General features: G+C 57.9%; 1 protein-coding gene across 3 annotated transcripts in view; it reads left to right on the plus strand.

The window, feature by feature from the left end:
- SMAP2 (small ArfGAP2) overlaps positions 1–10,544 on the plus strand; it is a 50,637-nt gene that overhangs the window by 2,123 nt on the left and 37,970 nt on the right. The window lies entirely within an intron of this gene.

Below are 10,544 nucleotides of genomic sequence, written 5' to 3' on the forward strand. Positions count from 1 at the left end.
CCGCTTGTAATATTTGCACGATGTTTTGCTTGGCTTGTCAAAAACAGCTTTGCTTTGTAGGCCTCTTTACCAGGCACATACGCTTCCTGTATGTGTTGATAGTCCAGACAGCTTCCTCAAACTCAGGGCCAGGGTAGCCTTTTGACAGTTACACAATCACCAGGTTAACAATTTAGGGGAAGATTACATAGATTAGGAGTTCTCACCTTTTACTAGCTCAGGGACCTCATTTCGATTGAACTTTTTTCATAGGCCATCCCCTCCTCCCTCACCTGCACTCGTTATGTGGCCCTCTTTCAAATCATGTGCTTCAAGCCCTTTTTGTGGCTTCCTGCTGCATCCTCAAAACAATACAGTGAGGCCTTTTATCAGCTAACTTTAAAAGCAAGTTTTAGTGGGAGGAGGCTGCTTTTATTGCCTTCAAGGTCAAATCTCAGAGGGTAGCTGATTCTGTAAGAGCTGCAGCTCAAAAAGCCCAGGCCCAAGTTTAATCCTTGCCTCCCTTGACTGAGAAGGAACCTTCCTTACTGAATAATCACTTCTAGCTAGAGGCCAGCTGGCAGAAAGGGGCCTAGGACAGGGGTAGGGAACCTGCGGCTCTCCAGATGTTCAGGAACTACAATTCCCATCAGCCTCTGTCAGCATGGCCAGTTGGCCATGCTGGTAGGGGCTGATGGGAATTGTAGTTCCTGAACATCTGGAGAGCCACAGGTTCCCTACCCCTGGCCTAGGAAAACTTCAGGGGCTGCTCGTAGAAATAGAAGAAGGTCAGCATGTCACAAAACCAGAACTTCTGTATTCAGTTCAAAATTGCCATCAGCATTTACTTCGGCAGATACAGAGTGGCATGTCTCTCTACTGAAGTCCTTTGCGTTGAACAACAGCGTGAAACACAGCAAACTTCTATATCTGAAGTATTTATGAGGACTGTATTAGGACTGTACTTCTTTGATGCCTCTCAGCCAATTAAGAGTTCCTTTTGCTGAGCTGTTGGATCCCAGCAACCAATCAGCATAGTTGTGGCTACTCTTTGGTGGTCATCTGGAAGGTGACAGAACCATAAACTCCTGCCCTTTTGAAGCAGGAAAGGGCAGATTCCACCTCCTTCCCATGTGGCAAAGTTTCTACCCCATTTCTAGAAAACAGGGTACAAGTTTTCTTGTTCTCAGTATGAAAATGAGTGGAACTCACTCCTTTGGCCTCATAAAAGGCTTGGGGACACTGGAGTATTTTTGCACACCCCTGTTTGAGAAATGTCAGTATAAATAAATAGCATTGTGAAACTGAGGACCTGTAGAGCTATAGACATTTCAACAGTTCTAGAGTCTGCTGCCATCTTGACCACACATATGCTCATAAAAGGTGAGCTGTGTTTTACAGCCTATCTCACATCTATTGCCGTCCATTTCCCCTTCTAGGAATATAATTCTTCACAAAGTGGGTTATCTAGACAGTAGAATCTTTTGTTGCATTTTGTGTGCTTGGAGCTTTGAAATTGCCCAGAGTTCATAGAATCATAGAGTTGGGAGAGACCTCAAGGGCCATCAAGTCCAAGCCCTGCAATGCAGGAATACACAATCCAAGCACTCCTGACAGATGGCCATTGAGCCTCTCTTTAAAAACCTCCAAAGAAGGTGACTCCACCACACTCCGAGGTAATGCATTCCACTGTCGAACAGTCCTTACCTTCAGGAAGTTTTTCCTGATGTTTAGGTGGAATCTCTGTTCCTTTGCCTTGAACCCATTACTCCTGTCCTAGTCTCTGGAGCCGCAGAAAACAAGCTTGCTCCCTCACCAACACATGACATCCCTTCAAATATCTAAACATGGCTATCATGTCACCTCTTAACCTTCTCTTCCCAAAACTGAACAAACCCTGTTCTGGGTGGTTTAGGCTTCATGCTTTTACTCTGTTTTATATTTATATTTCCAGTTCTTCAGGGAAGTAGAGGGTATTTTGCATTGTTACCTTGGGGCTGATGTGTAGAATTGACTTGCTCACCTCACCATACATGCCATGTCAGTTGCCTTTGTGGCACATTGGTAGCTTAAAAGGTTTTTTATGGCACCTATACCAAGCTCCCACTGATTGCCTTCAGCTAACAACTGACACTGAAGCAATCAGAGGGAGAAAAGGCTCTGGACAGACTTTCCTGCTCAAGCTCCCTGTGAATTAAGTTCACTCTTTTTAATATATCTCTATAAGCCATTATGTGTTATGATTTATGTTACCTGTTTATAGTATCTGCTATGAGAACGCATGTGCTGCATGGTGTAAATGAGGTGTGTGCTGAAAACTCAGTGTGGAATAGTTACCCCTTGACAACTTCTGCTTGCTTTTTTTTAGACCTGGTGGGCCACTGCGAGTAGCAGAGAGCTGGACTTGATGGACTTTGGTCTGATCCAGCTGGCTTGTTCTTATGTTCTTATGTTCTGGAGGCCAAAGCAGCCCGGCAAGGCCCCAAAATTTGCTAGCTGGCATTCCTGCACTGAATGCAGTGTACGTTGTGTCATGTGGGAGGAGGACTGGCATTTGTGAGTTTTCCTTGACTGCTTGTTTAGAGGGAACTGGGGGGTTGTATCATGAATTGTGGTATGAAGTGGTGCATATTTCTGAGTGAAGTTACCCAAATCTCCTAATTATGGGCAGGGAACCAAAAAAGGATTTGGGGGTGGGTGTAGTTTCAGAGGATGTCCCATTTCGTCACCTGAATGATGCCTATGTCCTAATCACCCCTGGCTTCCACCTCCCTATGCAATCTTTTTCTTGTTGGGTGACTGACCCGTAGGGATTCCCAAAGAAGCCCAAGATTGGTAGCCTTGCTGTTTGTGCCGCTTGGCTAAGGTTTGTTACTAAAAGACTCCCTCGAAAGTCCTATCAGCAGACATCCTGCTTCTTGAATATCCTGCTAAAAACAGCAAGCAGTCTTCGTGGTATATTCATGCCAGTAACAAAATAAGCCACAAACCATACCATCAGAAATTAACATCCAAGCTACTGAAGTATCCAGAAGAATGGAGAGTGGTAATTAAAAGGATGGATGAAAGGGAGTGAAAAAGTTGTTTTTTTAAACGCAGGCTTAGTGGTGCAAGAAAAGTACCATTCAGCAACTGTGCACAGCTATAGTTTTAATATTTTGAACTCTGCCATTTGTAGCAGACAGTTCCACAATGGTACATTCAGGAAAGGGCAAATTTCCATATAACTTTGAGTTCATTCTGCAGCCTATTGGCAGTATTTTCCTTCTTAGGGAGTGAGGGACAGATGGGACTTATCCAGTGTCCCATGTGAACTAAGCGTGGAACCTATGTTTTCTCCAAGAACCAGCATGAGATGTAAAGGAAACCATGACCTTCTGTTTGCCAGACCTGAGCAAGGCTGTTGACAATAGAATGTTTTTTGGAGATTGAGAATTCACAGGGCTGCCCAAAGTCAGAAGGGCTGATGGCACTTAAAACACATACAGATCTATATCTTGGCAGACAAGCTCATGCAAAGATGATTCCCTGAAGGCAGGAGGTTTTCAGATACGTTGTCAAAGTTTTAAATCTGTGCAGGTGGGAGTTATGTGTGTATTTAGACCATAAACTTTTTAACTGTTGGGCTTACAATCAAACTGAGAGTCCAAAGGGCAGACACTGACTGGAGCTCAGGCTTCAGGATAGTGACATTGTTTTGGGGAATATGAAGAAAAACCAGGATGGATAAAAATTAATGATTTAAAAAAAATCAGACATTTTTATTTCAGACTTTAAAATTTGCATTTCCATATAAAGATGGGTGGTAGAATCTTTCACTGGGAGTGGTGGGGCGGCCACACCATAAGATTTGCCCTCTCTGAGGCAGTTACCCTGGTGGAGGGGAGAAACCGCCTCCATACAGCAGCCGCAATCCCCCTGAGGCGGGAGGAGCGAGAATTAGGCAACTCCCTCCAAGACTTTGCCAGTGATGTGCTGGTCAGCCAAGCCCACATTTATGCCAGCCTTTTGTCTGGCATAAGTGAGGTGTGGCCCATAGGGGATTTTCAGAGATGGGGAGCCTTCCCCACACTACCAAGAAACCTCCTTGGAAGTGGCGCCTGGGTGCTTGGCTGGTGAATGGCACTTTCCATCAGATTTTTTGAAATAAAATGATTTTTGAGGAAAAATCTAACTAAAGATAGTTTAAATAGTTTTCTGTTTAAGAGACATTTTAGTCCAAAGGTTATTCATCATGAAATAAGGATTACTTTTAAAATTATGTAACATAAGTCCGTATATTCATGCAATCTTTACATTTTTGGGTAAATGAGTTTCATTAATCCATGCACAATGTCATGCTCTTCCAGAGGTATCTATCAGATTATTTTGGGCAAGGTTTCCATCTAAAAGATACTATCACAGGTGCTTGGTTTTGCAGTTTTCAAAACTGTGAATTTGTACCTGCAGAGCTAAAATGTCTCTTCTTCACAGTAAAAGCATATGGAGTTGAGGAAAGACTTTAATCTCATTGTTCTTTTGCATTGCAAATCTATGTTCACAGAATCTGCTCCTTACCTTTTAAGTGCCAAGTTTCAAGAAGTTCAATAATACAAAATTACTTGGAATGGAATAGATCTGCACAAGGAACTTAGTAGGAGTAAAGTGTGAGGAAGGAGTAGAGGCAGAGCAAGGGGAAACTGTGCCCGGAGTGTGCACACACTCTGCGCCCCTGCCACGGCATCGCACGCCCCCTCAGCGGCCCAGCCACACCTCCACCACTGCTCCACCTGGGGCATCACCCCTCCCTGTCCCGTGGGTGCTACACCACTGGGAAGGAGAGGCAAGCAGTAAAAAAAATGAAAGTGAAACCTTTTGAGCAGAATACTCTACAAATCTTGGGATCTTTGTGTGTATAGTGGGAGGTTTAGCCTGTTATCCTCTCCCTGGAAGAGAAAATCTATAATGGCAGCAGGCCGTAAAAGAGAATATTTTAGTGAAGTTCCTCTACCTATGGGTAAGGCAGGCATGCGTGCAAAATGCAAACACTTCAACAAAGAAATGCAAGGTCTGGTAGCTCGAATGAAACTGCAAGTTCACCTTGCAGTAATTTCATAATTATCTATCTGTGTATTTCTAATAATATACTCAGATCTGTAATTTTTTTTATTCAAGTATAAAACGCAGTCTGGAGGGTTAAAAGGTAAGGCAGTTGTTTTCCATACATTGCAATGCCGTATTCTGTACTCTAATTATTAAAATGGGCTGCAGTGTGGACTCATTCCCTCCACACTCATTGTGAAGTTGGTGAGGAATTACTATGTGCGATCTCTCCTCCTGACATTTTCCGATCGGCGGTGTTTTTTATGGCCACCATTGTCTGGTTGCACCCTCAGTCCAGAATTCCATAAGTGCCTTCAGGCTCAAAAAGCTTGGGGATCCTTTGTGTAGATCAAAGGTGTCCAACTCTGGTGCTTCAGATGTTCATGGACTAAGATTCCCTACAACTGGCCATGCCAGCAGGGGCTGATGGGAATTGTAATCCATGAACATCTGTAGCGTCAGGAGTTGGACCCCCCTGGTGTAGATGGAACCTCCTACCTCTGGTCAGGACCAGGAGAAATTCACACTAGAATGGGAAAGAAAATGCTTAACCTGAGATTGGGATTGTGCTGTCTACCCTGGTTCTGTTTGTGTGTCCCAACTTGCAGGTTAGCAGCCATACCTGGAGCATGGCTAGATGACTTTTGTGTGCTGTGTCCCAGGTGTACATGCGGGGAAAGTTGCTTACTTTTCACGGCAGTTTTGGTACTTAAAGCTTTAAAGTTTTAAAATGTTTTTTCACTTGAAAGGCAGAACAGAGACCTGTTTGGTGGGCTGCACAGACGTGACTTAAAAATTTGAGGGCTGCCTAAGCTATTGCAGCAGATGCATCATTACAGTGGATACTGCAGCAACCTTGGAAATAAAAGGTATGACTGGGATGGCTGTGGGTGAAGCAGCAGCTTGTATCTCTGAGAAGGAGCGTAGGCGGCTGCTGTGAAAAATGGATAAAAGATCACATGCAAAAAAAAAATTATTACTCAGGTTATATATGACATAACTGCACTTTGCATGTAGAACGCACACTTGTATATCCACACATACCTTTTGCTTTGACCTTGTAAATGTAGTTGTCCTATGTGGCATGCTTAAAAGAATCTGGCCTGAAAAAACTTGTCTCTCGTCTGTCCCTGTTGCGTTAGAGAGCCTTGATTCAGTGCCAGATGTGTTAGATGTTGAATGTCCTGTATTGCAGTTGCGACACAGCCTTTGCCTTTCGGGAACTATTGTGTGTGTATTGACCTCCTCTGACATCAGCCTTGCCCTTTCCAATCCTAAACACGAAAGATTAGAAGCAGTTAATGGAAGCTTCCCAATAATGGCCATGTGCCTGCTTGGAAGGAAGACCCGTTGCAGGCCATGGGACTTGTTCCTACTGAGGCACGCAGCCGTCATGTTGATGTTGGATTCCCACTGATACTTTTAATAGTTCCAGTCTGCCTAGTAGTTGGACTGGTGGATAGGAAGCGGTGAATCTTTCACAGCCAAAGATGCTACTACAGTTGATGCTTTTAAAAAGGAAGCCATTGTCACCAGAGAAGAAGATCAGCATGAACCCAGCAAACAGAAAGATAATTGCAACTATTCGTTCTTGGGCTGGAGGAGGGGAAAGGGGAAGAGACACAAAGGGTCAAGGAAGTGTACCGTTTCTGACCACAAAGCGTTGCAGCAGCTGCCACCGCCTAGAGCTCCAGCCGAGCTAGCTTCCTGTGCGTTGCTAAGCAGGTACGCCTGAAGAATCCTTCCAACTGGCTGTAGTCTGTGCTGCCTTCCTCCAAAGATCCTGTTGCGTTAACATCCTGTGACTGCAGAAGGCGAAAAAATGATGAAATTGTTTACCCTTTGTCATTCTGAGTACTTGACTGTAAAAACTGAGTCATGCGGCTTGGTACATTTTTGACACGGATATGAGTGTGTGTGCACGCACATGTGCTGAATTTATGTTGTTGTATTTGGAGGGCTGAAATATTAATTTGGGGCAGACTTTTTGCCTAAAGCTTGCACTGTAAAATTGCATCACAAAGGTGCTTAAATTGTTGGGCTATATATGCCAAAGTTTCTCCAAAGCACCGGAAGACTGTACGTTTTACTGCAAAGTGAAGAATTCAACTTCCTGAAATATCTCGGCGTTAAAAATATATTGAGTTTCTCACTGGTTTGAAAATGTCGATAGATTTTATGGGATGCTAACCACCTTCTCTGAAATAAGGAGCAGCTTGTAGTCTTAAAAAAAGAATTGGAGAGCCAGATTGGTGCAGTAATTAAAGGGACAGACTCGTATCTGGAAGGCCCTGGATTGAATCCCCCCTCTGTTGTGGAAGCTTGCAGTGTGACACTGGGCCAGTTGTTGTCTCTCAGCCTAATTTAGCTCACAGTTATTGTTGTAGGAATAAAATGGAAGACAGACGAACCACATGAGCAGCCTTGGCTATGAGCCCCACTGGATAGAAAGGCATCAGGGGTCTGCAACCTGCGGCTCTCCAGATGTTCATGGACTACAATTCCCATCAGCCCCTGCTAGCATGGCCAATTGGCCATGCTGGCAGGTGGGGGGGGGGTGGGGGGGGGGGGGGGGGGGGGGGGGAGGGGCGGGGAGGGGGGGGGTGGGGGGGGTGGGGGTGGGGGGGGGGGGGAGGAGGGGGTGGGGGGGGTGGGGGGCGGGGTGGGTGGGGGGGGGGGGGGTTGGGGGGGGGGGGGGATGGGGCGGGGGGGGGGTGGGGGGGGGGGGGGGTGGTGGGCGGGGGTGGGCCGGGGGGGGGGGGGGTGGTGTGGGGAGGGGGGGGTGGGGGGGGGGGGGGGTGGGGGGGGGGGGGGGTGGGGGGGGGGGGGGGTGGGGGGGGGGGGGGGTGGGGGGGGGGGGGGGTGGGGGGGGGGGGGGGTGGGGGGGGGGGGGGGTGGGGGGGGGGGGGGGTGGGGGGGGGGGGGGGTGGGGGGGGGGGGGGGTGGGGGGGGGGGGGGGTGGGGGGGGGGGGGGGTGGGGGGGGGGGGGGGTGGGGGGGGGGGGGGGTGGGGGGGGGGGGGGGTGGGGGGGGGGGGGGGTGGGGGGGGGGGGGGGTGGGGGGGGGGGGGGGTGGGGGGGGGGGGGGGTGGGGGGGGGGGGGGGTGGGGGGGGGGGGGGGTGGGGGGGGGGGGGGGTGGGGGGGGGGGGGGGTGGGGGGGGGGGGGGGTGGGGGGGGGGGGGGGTGGGGGGGGGGGGGGGTGGGGGGGGGGGGGGGTGGGGGGGGGGGGGGGTGGGGGGGGGGGGGGGTGGGGGGGGGGGGGGGTGGGGGGGGGGGGGGGTGGGGGGGGGGGGGGGTGGGGGGGGGGGGGGGTGGGGGGGGGGGGGGGTGGGGGGGGGGGGGGGTGGGGGGGGGGGGGGGTGGGGGGGGGGGGGGGTGGGGGGGGGGGGGGGTGGGGGGGGGGGGGGGTGGGGGGGGGGGGGGGTGGGGGGGGGGGGGGGTGGGGGGGGGGGGGGGTGGGGGGGGGGGGGGGTGGGGGGGGGGGGGGGTGGGGGGGGGGGGGGGTGGGGGGGGGGGGGGGTGGGGGGGGGGGGGGGTGGGGGGGGGGGGGGGTGGGGGGGGGGGGGGGTGGGGGGGGGGGGGGGTGGGGGGGGGGGGGGGTGGGGGGGGGGGGGGGTGGGGGGGGGGGGGGGTGGGGGGGGGGGGGGGTGGGGGGGGGGGGGGGTGGGGGGGGGGGGGGGTGGGGGGGGGGGGGGGTGGGGGGGGGGGGGGGTGGGGGGGGGGGGGGGTGGGGGGGGGGGGGGGTGGGGGGGGGGGGGGGTGGGGGGGGGGGGGGGTGGGGGGGGGGGGGGGTGGGGGGGGGGGGGGGTGGGGGGGGGGGGGGGTGGGGGGGGGGGGGGGTGGGGGGGGGGGGGGGTGGGGGGGGGGGGGGGTGGGGGGGGGGGGGGGTGGGGGGGGGGGGGGGTGGGGGGGGGGGGGGGTGGGGGGGGGGGGGGGTGGGGGGGGGGGGGGGTGGGGGGGGGGGGGGGTGGGGGGGGGGGGGGGTGGGGGGGGGGGGGGGTGGGGGGGGGGGGGGGTGGGGGGGGGGGGGGGTGGGGGGGGGGGGGGGTGGGGGGGGGGGGGGGTGGGGGGGGGGGGGGGTGGGGGGGGGGGGGGGTGGGGGGGGGGGGGGGTGGGGGGGGGGGGGGGTGGGGGGGGGGGGGGGTGGGGGGGGGGGGGGGTGGGGGGGGGGGGGGGTGGGGGGGGGGGGGGGTGGGGGGGGGGGGGGGTGGGGGGGGGGGGGGGTGGGGGGGGGGGGGGGTGGGGGGGGGGGGGGGTGGGGGGGGGGGGGGGTGGGGGGGGGGGGGGGTGGGGGGGGGGGGGGGTGGGGGGGGGGGGGGGTGGGGGGGGGGGGGGGTGGGGGGGGGGGGGGGTGGGGGGGGGGGGGGGTGGGGGGGGGGGGGGGTGGGGGGGGGGGGGGGTGGGGGGGGGGGGGGGTGGGGGGGGGGGGGGGTGGGGGGGGGGGGGGGTGGGGGGGGGGGGGGGTGGGGGGGGGGGGGGGTGGGGGGGGGGGGGGGTGGGGGGGGGGGGGGGTGGGGGGGGGGGGGGGTGGGGGGGGGGGGGGGTGGGGGGGGGGGGGGGTGGGGGGGGGGGGGGGTGGGGGGGGGGGGGGGTGGGGGGGGGGGGGGGTGGGGGGGGGGGGGGGTGGGGGGGGGGGGGGGTGGGGGGGGGGGGGGGTGGGGGGGGGGGGGGGTGGGGGGGGGGGGGGGTGGGGGGGGGGGGGGGTGGGGGGGGGGGGGGGTGGGGGGGGGGGGGGGTGGGGGGGGGGGGGGGTGGGGGGGGGGGGGGGTGGGGGGGGGGGGGGGTGGGGGGGGGGGGGGGTGGGGGGGGGGGGGGGTGGGGGGGGGGGGGGGTGGGGGGGGGGGGGGGTGGGGGGGGGGGGGGGTGGGGGGGGGGGGGGGTGGGGGGGGGGGGGGGTGGGGGGGGGGGGGGGTGGGGGGGGGGGGGGGTGGGGGGGGGGGGGGGTGGGGGGGGGGGGGGGTGGGGGGGGGGGGGGGTGGGGGGGGGGGGGGGTGGGGGGGGGGGGGGGTGGGGGGGGGGGGGGGTGGGGGGGGGGGGGGGTGGGGGGGGGGGGGGGTGGGGGGGGGGGGGGGTGGGGGGGGGGGGGGGTGGGGGGGGGGGGGGGTGGGGGGGGGGGGGGGTGGGGGGGGGGGGGGGTGGGGGGGGGGGGGGGTGGGGGGGGGGGGGGGTGGGGGGGGGGGGGGGTGGGGGGGGGGGGGGGTGGGGGGGGGGGGGGGTGGGGGGGGGGGGGGGTGGGGGGGGGGGGGGGTGGGGGGGGGGGGGGGTGGGGGGGGGGGGGGGTGGGGGGGGGGGGGGGTGGGGGGGGGGGGGGGTGGGGGGGGGGGGGGGTGGGGGGGGGGGGGGGTGGGGGGGGGGGGGGGTGGGGGGGGGGGGGGGTGGGGGGGGGGGGGGGTGGGGGGGGGGGGGGGTGGGGGGGGGGGGGGGTGGGGGGGGGGGGGGGTGGGGGGGGGGGGGGGTGGGGGGGGGGGGGGGTGGGGGGGGGGG

The sequence above is a fragment of the Sphaerodactylus townsendi genome, linkage group LG06, assembly GCF_021028975.2.
Source record: "Sphaerodactylus townsendi isolate TG3544 linkage group LG06, MPM_Stown_v2.3, whole genome shotgun sequence".
Taxonomy (NCBI): domain Eukaryota; kingdom Metazoa; phylum Chordata; class Lepidosauria; order Squamata; family Sphaerodactylidae; genus Sphaerodactylus; species Sphaerodactylus townsendi.